Genomic DNA, 13,486 nt, shown 5'->3' with positions numbered 1-13,486 from the left:
ATGATTTCAAAAAAAAAAAATGACATAATAAATTTTAAAGTGTGAAAAATAAGCCCTCTAAAAAAAATGTATGTTGCATCAACATGTTTCAAAATCAACATGAAAATCACTAACATTTAAAAACAAATTTTTATATTTGGTACATAAAAAATTTAAAGTGTCAAAAATATGCTCCGAATAAAAAGAAGTGTATTCTGCATCACCACTTTTCAAAATCAGGTCACTTTTTTTCTACCTCTACGAAACGGGTAATCGTATCGGTTATTTAAAGTGCTAAAAACTATACTCTAAAAAAAATGTGTGTTCTGCATCGCCCCTTTTCAAAATCGGGTCACTTTTTTGCTATCTATACAAAACGGGTGACAGTATCAGTTCTCGTTTCAAAGTTTACGTTGTTTGTAAAACACCTATTGCCACAAACAAATTTAATGTTATGGAACATTGTCATACCCCTTATCTACAATCCATAGAAGAACTTCACAATAATCTATGAAATATCAATTTAAACACAAAAATAAATAAATAAATAAAAATAAATCTTTTGTACTACAATAGATTAATCATAATATTTGTTGATTATTCTTTGCTACTATAGGCTTATGGCCAGAACAATGGATATATTATTGTATAAGGGGTGGAAATATTATTATTATATTTTCCCCATGGCTAACATCATTATTATAAAACCTTAAAATAAATTTTAACACTACCCATAAACTTACTACACCCCTATGCACTACACATAAACTTACTATACCCATATGGACGTGATATGTATCTACACATATTAATACTCCAATTTTAAAGACATAAGGAATATTACTCAACCCCACCATTTATTTTCGAATGTACCCTACCTACTAGCTCCGCAAATCAGGCTCCTCCAGCTCGTGTACATCAGAAGATCTTCATGCCCCCCTCTGACCCTTATCCTTTCTTCAAGGCTAGAGCTGAGATCAATGGTGTGTGTGCGCTATCAGCGGATCAACGGTCCTCCTGCATCATGAGTTTACCGTAATCTCAATGGTATTCCTCGTCATTCACTTTCATTTTTTCTTTTTCGTTGTTAAAGGTAGGGTAGCATTGTGCTACCTCACCTTCGCTGCGATGTTGGAGGTGGAAATCTAGTTAATTCCTAGCAATATCGCAAACATCCTTCTTTCATGCAGCCTTCATAGGTACCAGAGCACCTACAATGTTTTTATTTCATTGTCTCTTCTTGTTGATTTCTTATTAATCTTCCAAGTTTTTAATTGAGGTTTTGTTCTTTGCGTCGCAGGCGTTCTCAGAGGGAAGGAGAGTAAAGCAGCTCTTCAATCTCTGAATGTGGTTTTCATCCCCATAGGTATGGTGTTTTTTTATAAAAACTAAAAAATTTGTGTTAAACAATTCGTTTTATTTCTGCTTGGATTATGTTGTGAATTTCTGCTTGGATTATGTTGTGAATTTGGGGTATAAAGCAAGGTGTTCAAGGTTCCTTCTTCGAGATGAATCTCCACCAAAATTAGCTCTATGGCAGAGAAATTGGTGGCCAACCAACGGCTCGCAAGTAAGTTTCGTTTCCCCTCTGAACCCTCATCGACATTTAACACTGGGGAATTTCCTTCTAGGCTCAATTTATGATTTCACTTTTTTTGGAACAAAATCAAAAGGAATGTGTCAAGTACTCCTACAATCCAAAGAGAATATCTTTTGTCAAGGCTTTCACTGAAGAATTTCACATACGTTGGAGCCTTGTTTATCCTAGTAGTGTTTCTTACTATCAAAGGGATAAGTTCTAGTGAGACTCAGTCATGTATTTCTAGACACTTCATGGCTTAACCATCGATCAAAGGGGATTTCATATTCAATTTTATCAGTTTCCAGGAAACTATTGTTTTGGGCAATTCTGTTTTTTTTATATTTAGAACATCAAGGGCTCACACACTAGATTTGAATACATATTCTTGATATTGACAAAAGAGAGTCAAATGGGACCATTTTCATCCAGATCCAAAATGGTACATTTTCGTCTTCTTTTGTGATTTTTTTGTTTTTTTTTATAATTATGGGCCAGTGTGTCATTCAACCAAAACTTGTACTTTCATGTATTTTTACCTTTTTGGGAAGATTGTCTTTTTAGGCGTGTATCTAATTAGTAAGTTTTATATATTTGGTAGGTTTAGGTATTGGTCATAGTTCCTTACTAGCAACTAAGGGGTGGTTTGAGCTTTCTTTGCATGGAAAAGTGAAGAGTTGAATATCATGTCATTGATTTCTATATTAATCCAACAATGCATGAACGAGATTGAATTGTTTTAATATAGGGGATATTTTTCCAATTAAATGAGGGGATATGAAAAGAAGATCTTTTTAATGTTTACATTCAATAAGTGAAGCAAAGGAAGCAGATTTTGTGTTTTTGTCAAAATGATTGAGCTAAGAGGCCCATTAAACCTCATTCATTGGTAATTTCAATTTGTGGGGCTCCATGGAGGAGAACAGTGCACAATTAAGGAAGGGCATACTAGATATTTGAGCCATTTAAAATTTATGAATACAAAAATACAGGTAAAACAACATCAAATATACTTAGTACCAAACACAATTTGAAAACAACAAATAGATGATGCCAGAAAATATTTCCAACAGCTTGTAAATGCAATATATTGTTTTCGCAAGGGATCTTACCATAGAAATATCAAGCCAAAGAGACTTCTTGGGATGACAAAATCTACAATATGTTCTCTAAACACAAAGAGAGCTTTGCAAAGTGCGAATCTAAGAGGCCAACTAGCCTCTCCTGGTTGCTTAGCTCGAACAAGTTCATTTTATTTATAGTCACAAACCACTTATGCTCTCTAAACACAGAGACACCTCTGCAAAGTGTGAATCTAAGAATCCAACTAGCCTCTCCTAGTTGCTTAGCTCTAACAAATTCATTTGCTTTAAAGTCACAAACCACTTATGCTCTCTAAACACAAAGAGAGTTTTGCAAAGTGTGAATCTAAGAGACCAACTAGCCTCTCCTGATTGGTTAGCTCGAGCAAGTTCATTTGCTTTATAGTCACGAACTAGTTATGCCTGGAGTCCAAGAACAACTAAATGGAATGGGCCTACTCACTCTTCTGAATGTGAAGAAATGTGAGTCTAAGGATGATGTTGATGACTCCTATGCCCGCCTCCCCCTCCACCATTAAATTAAATCCTTTGTAGGGGAAAAAGTTTCTCGCCCATGTCTTAACCAAATTGAGTGTTTGGTAGTTCATTCAAGGGCTCAACCGTCAATATCAAATGCTAAGGAATTTACAAACCTATTAGTAGAAAATCAAGTCGATTGTGATGTTCTTGATCTACATGAAACTATTTCTAAGAAATATCAATTCCTTAAACTACAAGAGATAGACACTAGATTTTGTTTCATGCCACATGGCAAGAATCAACAAAATACACCATTTTCAAACCTCAACTTTAGTGCATAAAATAATGGAGAAGCATCAAGCCTATTGTATGGTCTAGTGGGATGGAATGATTTTCTCAACCAAAACAAGAATTTGGAATCTATAGGTAGTGAATATATTCTTAGTAGAATCATGGACCTACCTATGTGGACAGAAGTCTAAAAGCATTCCACAACTTGGTTGATGAGTGTTGCTTACGATCCAATAGTCACTTGTAGGCAGACTATGTTTAGGGAGAATACTAGAAGAAGGCAAATAGGTTGTAAACAGGAAACGTTTTTCGTAGATTATCCAAATAGTAAACAGGAAACACTTCATTGTGAAAAAGGTATCATATGGAGAAAATTTCACCAATAAAAAATTTATAAAAAAAATAAAATAAAATAAAAAATTGTTGAGTAAAGCTTGAAGAGTAAACGGAGAGAAAAGATATTTTGATTGAGGAAAAGGTTGGTTAAAAGTTGGAAAAAATCTTGAAGCCTATGGTCAATGAAAATAGAAACTCAATCAAAGACAAAGAAATTCTAAAGAGAAAAAAAGAACGCTAGTTGTACTTACAAAGCTTTTGGTCATCTTGCTTTGAGCCATTTAATTGACCAATTTGAGGGAGGAAATGTTTCTTCCATATATGCATATTTGCGCAGTGCCACAATGGTTGGGAATTTTTCCTTAGATGCTTTAGTAGTAGCAAAGATATCACTTTTCCAAGCTCTAGCCTATCATACCAGTACCTCCACGAACTTGTGGCAGCCTGTCACCTGGGACTCATTATGGTGAAACCAAATTCTTTGGTAATCTATGATTTTATTCAATTGTGTTTGACCAACTCTTTGAATGTATTGAAGGTCGCTAAATAATTTTTATGCAATGTGATGGTATATTGAAGAGCACTTGTTTTGAATTATTTTAGTTGAGGTGCACATTTTTTTCTTGCATCATCTTCAATTTCGTTGCTACTATTAAATTTATAAATTTCATTTCAACCATTACAAATTTCATTTCAGGAATTACTTCACTTTTGGTTGTTCATTAGCAAGTCAATAGTGAAACCTTGTTATATGCTAATCATATTGAAGTTTAACATAGGAATATTAGGTGGACAACAACATACATTATCTAGGTACCCCCCACACCCCCAAGACTGGAAAACGCCAATTCAAATAGAGAGGCTTTCAACCATGATAGGCTTGACTCTCTAAAAGTGGCATGCATGTTTGTGGACACAAATTTGTGTGATATTAGGCCCAATATTTCAGTAGTTTAAAGACACATATCAAGACCTACCACCAATCCTACAAGAGAAAGGCCTTCTTGACCTTTCAAAATATAACAGAGCGTGTACAAAAGAAGGTCCTCCTGATCCTCTTGAAAATAGTAGGGTCAGCATAGAAGAAGACATCCCAAATTCAAGTATGGGCGGGTTTTGGCCTACATCCCAACATCAACATAGTTGATGAGCGTTGTGAGCAACCCACCCCTACAGTGAAATTATGCTCTACCTAAGAACATATTTATATCTCAAGGTTCAATGAACTTCCAGATGAAGTTGACCTAAGACCAAAGCATTATGTAGAATGGGCAATCCTTGACAATGTAAACCCTAATGTTTTCACATTTTTAGAGGACAATAATTGTGTCCTTGACTTCATGGAAAATGAAGGGCATACCACCATCTAGGAAGTATGTGGATTCAGTTATCCTAAATCAGGAGGAACCTTTCTAAACACCCCCCATAAATCAAGCAACCAATTATCTCCATGAATTTTTTAGTGAAGAAAATATCGACTTGCAAGTCAACAATCACAGATTTCACTCTCTGAAATTTAATACCTTCTTGTATATGATTCAGATAATCTGCATAGAAAGCTAGAGGATGATTATGATTGTGGTAGTCCTGAACTTGAAAAACCCCATGCAACCTGTCATGTCCCCATTTTTGTTCTTCTTCATAGTACAACCAGGGTGGATTTCCAGAACATGGGATGATAGTTAGGTCAGTCGAGCAGGTTTATGTCATCAGGGGTCCCGATGGAGTTTTGAGGAGTTTTTATGGGATTTGATGGCATTCACTTGGCATATTCCATCATCCAGACAATTTTCATTTCGTTTCGTCACATTCCAACAACTTTCAAAAATCAACATTATTATTGGGCATAACTTAATTAATTATGCTCGAGGTGGAATTCCAAAGAGATTAATTGATGGAACACCTCAGTGTAATAACTTGTTGGAACCGGAACGAGAAGATTTACATTATGGGATGTTGAGAAGAAACTTCCAGTGGCCGAAGAGAGTATGGTGGGTGATTTTCCATTTTCCTTAGTTAAAAATGACTTTAATTAGTCATTTAATTAAGGAAAAATAATTAATTGGAGAAAAAATGCCAAAAATGACTTAAGCAAAATTAAATTAAATTAAAGGGTCACTTGATAAAGTCAATGGAGGAGCTTCTAGAGTAATAATAAAATAATAAATTTCCTTAGTTAAAAATGACTTTAATTAGTCATTTAATTAAGGAAAAATAATTAATTGGAGAAAAAGGGCCAAAAATGACTTAAACAAAATAAAATAAAATTAAAGGGTCACTTGACAAAGTCAATGGAGGAGCTTCTAGAGTAATAATAAAATAATAAAATAAGATGCTTCTAGAAGCTTGGAGATCTATCCATGAGATCTATAAAAGAGGAGGAGGAGATCATTTGGGAACATCTTGGATTGTGTATTGTTTCTTGTATGAAAGGTTGAGAACCCAATTCTCTACTCTAGCAGTAGCCCCGAGATGGAAACCCTCAGGTGATTTAGTGAGAGTGGGCGAGCACCCATCTCTTCCCTTGGTGAATCCATTCAAGGTTCACAGGTTGCAGTGTATTGTTTTTCAGTTTGTTTTGGAGGCTGATTTGCGGCATTGTTGTAGATCTGTTTGAGGCCAGATTATCTCAGTTGTATGGGTTGTATGTGCATGTAAAACCCCAGTTATCTAATATAATAAAGCTAAGAGTTTTCTTATTCATTGTGTTGTGAGATTGCAGTGCTCTATTTGTTTATTTTTACATGGCAATCTTCTGTTTGTGAATGAATTTTTTTATGTGAAGTGCTTGTTCCAAATTTTCTTCATTTGGGACATTACAGTGGTATCAGAGCCATGATCTTGGCTTAGCCTGAGGTTTATTGCAGATAAATTTTGAAGGAAGTTCATGGTCAAATTTCTGAATATATTTTCTTGAAATGATCCCTTAAGTATTCAACAATTATTTATTTTATTTGGCGAATAATTGAAGGTTCGATTATTGTAGAAGTCGTCAGTCAAGTATATCAAAATCTTGTGAGTCGTAGCATTTTTCTATGGGCAATGTTTATTCCACAAAGTTGACCGAGGGTTATCTTTCGTAGGGTGATTGCATTGTCGTCAACATTTTTGTTTGATTCAAGGATTTTGTCGTTTTATAAGGTCATGGAGAAAAAACTCGTTGAGGAGACAGAGGTCCATTTAAAGAGCCGAAACCCCAGTGCCTAAAGAATAAATTTTCTATTCTTTGAAGTCAAATTATTCTTCATAAAATGGCCAAGTAGTTGATTTATGAGCGAGCTCCTGCACAAGAGGGTCGAGTCTTTAATTTGATGAAATTCATGGGGAAAAGCCAAATTTGGCCAAACTATTAAGTAAGGTCGACTCTTATATTTGATGAAGTCGAATTAAATTTTGAAGGGCCGAATTTCATATTCAGGGAGCAATCGGATTGTTTGGCATGACACTACAACAAAACCTTGTGATTAGCGTCCCTTTTTGCTTCCTTTTTTGCATCTAGAGCCCATTTTTTGGTCCTATTTGTGTCCATTTATCAAACATGGTGCAAAACTTGATGCAAAGTTTGCACTGAATTTTGTACCGTCTTACACCAAGTTTAGCACCAGGTATTGTAATAGGTTTTGGACCAGATTTTACACTAGGTTTTATGCCAAGTTTTGTGCCATCCTTTGCACCATGTTTTGCATCAAGTTTGGAACCTAATTTTGTTTCACCAACATTTTCATCCTCTATTGCATCCACCTTTTGCACTTACACTTGCATCCTCTTTTGCAACATTTTTGCATCATTTTTTGCATCCCCTTTGCGTCAAGTTTTGCATCAAGGTTTGTGTCTATTTTTTAATCTAATTTTTCATCTACTTTTGTTGCATCCACTTTTACATCTCGTTTTTCATCCATATTTACATCCTCTTTTTCATCTGTTATTGTGTCCACTATTGCATCCAATTTTCTTATGTCATAATTTGCACCTAGTTTCGCACCTCCCTTTGCACCCATTTTGTCTTGTAAATTTGGATCCATGATTGCATCCTCATATACATCTAAGGTTTCATCGACTTTTACATCTATTTTTGCATCCATTTTTGTATCCACTTTTGCGTCAATATTTGCATCAGGTTTTGTGTCTCATATTTCATCTACTTTTGCATCGAATTTTGTTGCATCAACTTTTGCATCCTATTTTACATATATTGTTGCACCCATGTTTACGTCCAATTTTGCATCCCTTTTTTCATTTTCATTTGCTTCTTTTTTTGCATCTATTACTTTGTCCACTTTTGTTGTGACACAATTTGTGCCATGTTTTGTACTTACTATTGTACCCACGTTTGCTTCCAATTTTACATCCATCTTTGCATCCTCTTTTGCATCAAATATTGCATCTATTTTTGCATCCACTTTTGTGTTTGGTTTTGCGTCTCATTTTGTATCTTATTTTGCATCTACTTCCATTGAATCCATATTTTCATCCAATTTTGTTTCTCCTATTTCTCTCATGTTTTCATCCACTTTTACATCCCTTATTGCACCTTGCCTTGCATCTAAGTTTGCATTTTTATTTTTATTTTTTGTGTCTGCTACTACATCCACTTTCTCATCCACATTAGTTGTGCCAAATATTGTGCCTATAGTTGCAACCCACATTTTCTTCCACTTTTGCATCCACATTTGCATCTTCTTTTGTGCCGAAGTTTTCATCAAATATTGTTTATGTTTTTTGCATCCCATTTTGCATCAACTTTTACATCGACTCCTAATGTGTCCAATTTTTTATCTAATTTTGTATCCATTATTGCACCCATGTTTTGTCCATGTTTACATCCCTTTTTGCATCCAAGTTTGGCTCGTTCTTGCATCCAAGTTTGTGTCCCTTTTTGCGTTCGTTGTTGTATCCACATTTGTTTCACCACAATTCATGTTAAGTTTTACGCCTACTATTGCAACCATGTTTTCTTCCACTTTTTCATCCATGTTTACATCCTATTTTTTGTCCAAGTTTGCATCAACTATTTCATCTACTTTTTCATCCACTTTTGTGTCATTTTTCTGTCTTGTTTTGCATCTACTTATGTTGTTTCCACTCTTCATCCAATTTTACGTCTATTGTTTTTTTGTTCACTTTTGCATCCCTTTTTCCAACACTCATCCTGTTTTTTGCATTGATAATATTTCTTATGACATTGACAATTATGAACAACTTATGATAATGTCAATAATTATGAGGATGATGATGATGATGACATGAATTGTGATATTATAATGACAATGATGATAAAGACGATGGGGGTTATGATGAAAATGATGATGATGATGATAATGACCTTGGCCAATCTTCCCAATTTTTAAATGTTGTCATGGTCATAATCATAATAATTATCTTTGGCGTCGTCTTCCAATTCTTAATCATTATCATTATTTTCATCTTGGTCATTATCAACAATAATAATGGCATGAATGATGATTATGATGTTCATGATGAAGATGACAACAATGATGATAGAAATTACATTAATTATGATGATGGGGATGATGAAAATTATAATGACGATGATAATGGTATTGATGATGATGATCATCGATCATCTGTAAAAAATAAAGTTTTTATTTCTCTTGCATATATCATGTTTCCTAAAAACCCTTTTCAAGCACTCATAACTTTTTTTGGGTTGATGACATTTCTTACGCCAACTATAATTATGAAAAATTGACGACAATGTCCATAATGATGATGATGGCACGAATGGTGATTATGACGATAATGCAATGATGACAATAATGATGATGATGGTGATGGTGATGATGACAATAATGAAGATGACGACACTCCCTCTAAAATAGGGAGGTATTCATAATGAGACAAAAAAGTACTCTCAAGTTGAAATATTCATATAAGAAGGGATCTGGATTGATAAGCATCAACTATGATTTACATCATCATAGCCAACATTGTCAAAATAGCAAGCCCTTGACTAATAAGTTCTATCTCTCCATTAGATCAGAGCACAATGTTGGGAGGCATAAATTTGGACACCACTGCCTCTCTAGGAACATACCCCACCAGGATGTTCAGCAGGTATGTCCTCGCATGATCATTTCCTAATCCACTGTCATAATATTTGATACCATTAAATGTCGATCCTCATAACTATTCTTATCTTGGATTAATGTACTTGACTTATGGCGGTTAGTCCTAGTCAAAGTACAAATTCTTAGAGAATATTGGTCCTAGATGTTTATCCAATCCACCATTCTCCCTATTGGTGTCTTTACTAGGATTACAACTATTATTCCTAGCCATAATACATGACACAAGGATAATATGGTGTCCACCCTCACTCCCTCTCAACCAAGGAGGAGACATCCACAAGTAGAAGCTTTTCTCAAGAATACTCATCATTTTCATAGAGAATAACATCATTAATTTTTTTCATCGCATGACGCCTTTATGATTAAGCATTCATAGATTTGTGGAAAAATATTTCCCCTTTTTTCATTTGTGATGAAATAAAATCAAAAAGTTTAAGCCAAAATCATTAAAGATACACTATAACGATTATCTAAGTCTAAACACTAAGGTTGAAGTTAAAACTCATGTAAATGTTATTTCTATGAGTTGTGCCAAACTTATGAAAACCTTATTCCCTAAGTCTTGTATATAAGAAAAAGAAAAAGAAAGAAAAATAAGGCCCAATGAATGGTAACTCATGTATTCACTCCCTCTTTGGAATACATATGAATATATACACTCCTAGTCACACTTTATCACATGTTTTTGATGGTTAAATAATGAAGTCCTATTTTCCCCTTGCATTTTCACTTCATCATTTAAGCACCTAATTGAGGATCTAGGGAATGTTTATTGCCTAAAGATTTCATGTCCACTCTTGGTTTACTAATGTCACACAATGGTCAATTTATGTGATGGAGTGAAATACTTAAGTTTGTGCAGTTATTAGAACAGTGTATTAAGTTAGTCACCATACACACATGTATTACATCTCATTGATCCACATGTGTGGGTTGGAGACCCATTGCTTGAGAACTTTAATGGAGACTACTTTAGGGCTTTGATGGTATAGCTTACAAAATCTCTTGGTAAACATTGTGATTCATCCTTTCTTTTCCTTGAAACAATTGATAATATTGAAGTCACTCCCAATAATCCATGGAGATGGGGAGTATAAATTACTTGTGTTGGAAATACAATTGAGAAATAGATGTTTTCCATTTGCAATATTGGAATCATAGAAATTGGATACATGGTAGTAGTCCTCGATGCCAATTAACTAAAATTATATTGTCATAATGCGGAGGGAGGTGAACATATTGGTAACCTTGATGTCCTGATCATTCCAAATAATAGCCATTCCACCCAAGTATCTCTAAGCATCAATCACTACTACTTGGCAATTGCCCCCACCCTACCCCCTTTGCTAATTATATGAGGTAGAACCTCACTTAATATTTTTGTTTCTTATATCAACATTATTGATGGGTGCTTTGCATACCATTTTTCTTTTAGGAGTCTTCGTTTTCCTTTACTATTGAGGCCCCTCATGTTCCATGAGACTATTTTCATGGATAATTTGCACATAAAGGAGGTATAATGTGACTAAAAAAAACATGTTTCAAGATTTAAGTGCTTGGACAATGCCACTTCATGACTCCTATATTTCCTTAACCTGGGACCGAATGGTGAATGTGATGGCCTTAAGGAAATTGACAAATGAAAATCTCAAAAAGAGGTGACTCTTGACTTTATCACATACAAGTTAATATACTAAAAAAAATATCCATAATAATTTCATCAAACAATGAATCATTAAAAAACAATATCCAAAAAAATTTCATCAAGCTATGAATCATTACATTATAAAACACAATCTATAAACCTTTTGGGAACTTTTTGCTAAACCATGCTCAAAACCATCATATTTAATATTAATATTTAACAATAATGTATACAATAACACATTTTCATAAATTAAATAACATGTTATTAAGCTTAAGAAATGTCGCTAACAGAAAACTTAAAAGCATGCAACTAATGGGAATGACCACTCAAGGCCACCAAAAGACAATTAATCTATTACAACCAATATTAATGGTGACAAAGATCTAAAAAGGACAAAGGCAAACATATTTTAACTTTATTGTCTTATTAAGTTCAATTTGAACATCTCAAGATATAATGAAGAGCATAATTAATTTTATTGCATTAAGAAAACCCAAGCACATTCTATAACTTAGCAAGGAACAGATGTATAATACCCATCTCAATGACACAAATTAAGTTACTTTTTTATCTATAATTTAAATTTCTATCATAAAATCACAAATCCAGCATGAATGGAATGTTTAAAATTCATTTTTATAAAAACAAAATATAATTTTTGTTATAAAAAAATACCAAAAACTAAATATATATTTTTAGAAAATAAAAAATATTAAAACTAAATATATATTAAAAAAACTAAAACATAAGCAAATAATTATTTTTTTAATTTAAAATAATTTTAAAAAAAAAATTAAAAACTTCCCTCCATTCTAAGAAGCAAAATAATAATATAAATAAGGACGGACCAAAAATCTTCCTTTACTTGGTAAGTGTTTCCCACCATTCATTCCACTCACTCGAGTTATTCATAAAATAGAGATGAGTGTTATTTCACTCTCTTATGGAAAAGCCTATTGAGCTCCACCTGTGATATATCTATTCCTTGATGGAGTCCTTGATATATTGATCAAGTTTTGATTCCTTGGAGATTAATTAGAGAAAATAAAACATGAATACTCTTAATTCGAAGTTCAATGCATCTAATGGTGGACATGAGGCAAGGGAGGGGTTTCTATCGTGGTCATAACTCCAATTTCATTGTCTCTGATGGTGGACGAGGCAAGGTAGGGGGTTGCGGTCGTGGTCGTGGTCGTGGATTTTTCTCTTTTACATTATATTTAGGGAGTTCAAATAAATTTGAATGGAATCATTGTCATCACTAGGTATAATGGATAAAATGAAGTAATTATTTGTGAGCATTTGTTCTTGAATGAACATTAGGATCCATTTTATCATAGAGAAAAGTGCATGCATTAAAAACAACTCAATATTTCATGTGACATTCATATTGTATGCGACTTATTTTTCATTAAAAACAATTTACTTTTTCATGTGACATTCTTTTTTTGTTAAAATTTCTTCTATTTCTAATCTGAATTACAATTGTAATTTGAAATAAAGCTTCTAGTAACTCTTAATTTACCAATCGTGCATGGACATCATAAGAAACATTCACAATATAATATGAAGAACAAATGGGTACCTACTTCATATGCATTAAAAATTGCTTCTACTACTTAATGTGAATTACAAGAGTAATATTAGTAGAATCTCCAATATATTTTAAACCATATTTTCATTTTATTTTTTAGTACTATTAAATTTTATTAATTTTATGGTTAGCATTGTAATAAAAATATGCATTGTGCTGTAGAATTAGTACTAACATGTAATATCGTTTTTTTTTTCCAGAACGCTACATGTAATGACCACGAAAATGATGATACAAACTATGCTTAGATTACATCATATATCAGAGACGATGATGATGGCATTGGTGATGATTATGTGGATGATATTATCGGGATGGTCAAGATGATGATCATAGAAATGATCATGAGGATGATCTTGACTATGATTTTTGTGGTGCTAGCTATCCATGCATTATTTTTTGTATTTA

At 33.5% G+C, this 13,486-nt stretch overlaps 1 long non-coding RNA gene across 1 annotated transcript; it reads left to right on the top strand.

Moving 5' to 3' along the window:
* Positions 1-1,083: 1,083 nt before the first annotated feature.
* LOC149180380 (uncharacterized) lies at positions 1,084-13,486 on the top strand. Its single transcript, XR_016257449.1, has 4 exons — positions 1,084-1,178; positions 1,280-1,345; positions 1,465-1,549; positions 13,279-13,486. It is a non-coding gene; the product is annotated as an uncharacterized LOC149180380 (long non-coding RNA).

The sequence above is a fragment of the Pinus tabuliformis genome, chromosome 3_2 (assembly GCF_031772625.1).
Source record: "Pinus tabuliformis cultivar Carrire ecotype Pingquan chromosome 3_2, CPIR1, whole genome shotgun sequence".
Classification (NCBI taxonomy): Eukaryota; Viridiplantae; Streptophyta; class Pinopsida; order Pinales; family Pinaceae; genus Pinus; species Pinus tabuliformis.
The sequence above is the reverse complement of the archived record's forward strand: the minus strand, read 5'-3'. Positions and strand labels throughout refer to the sequence as shown.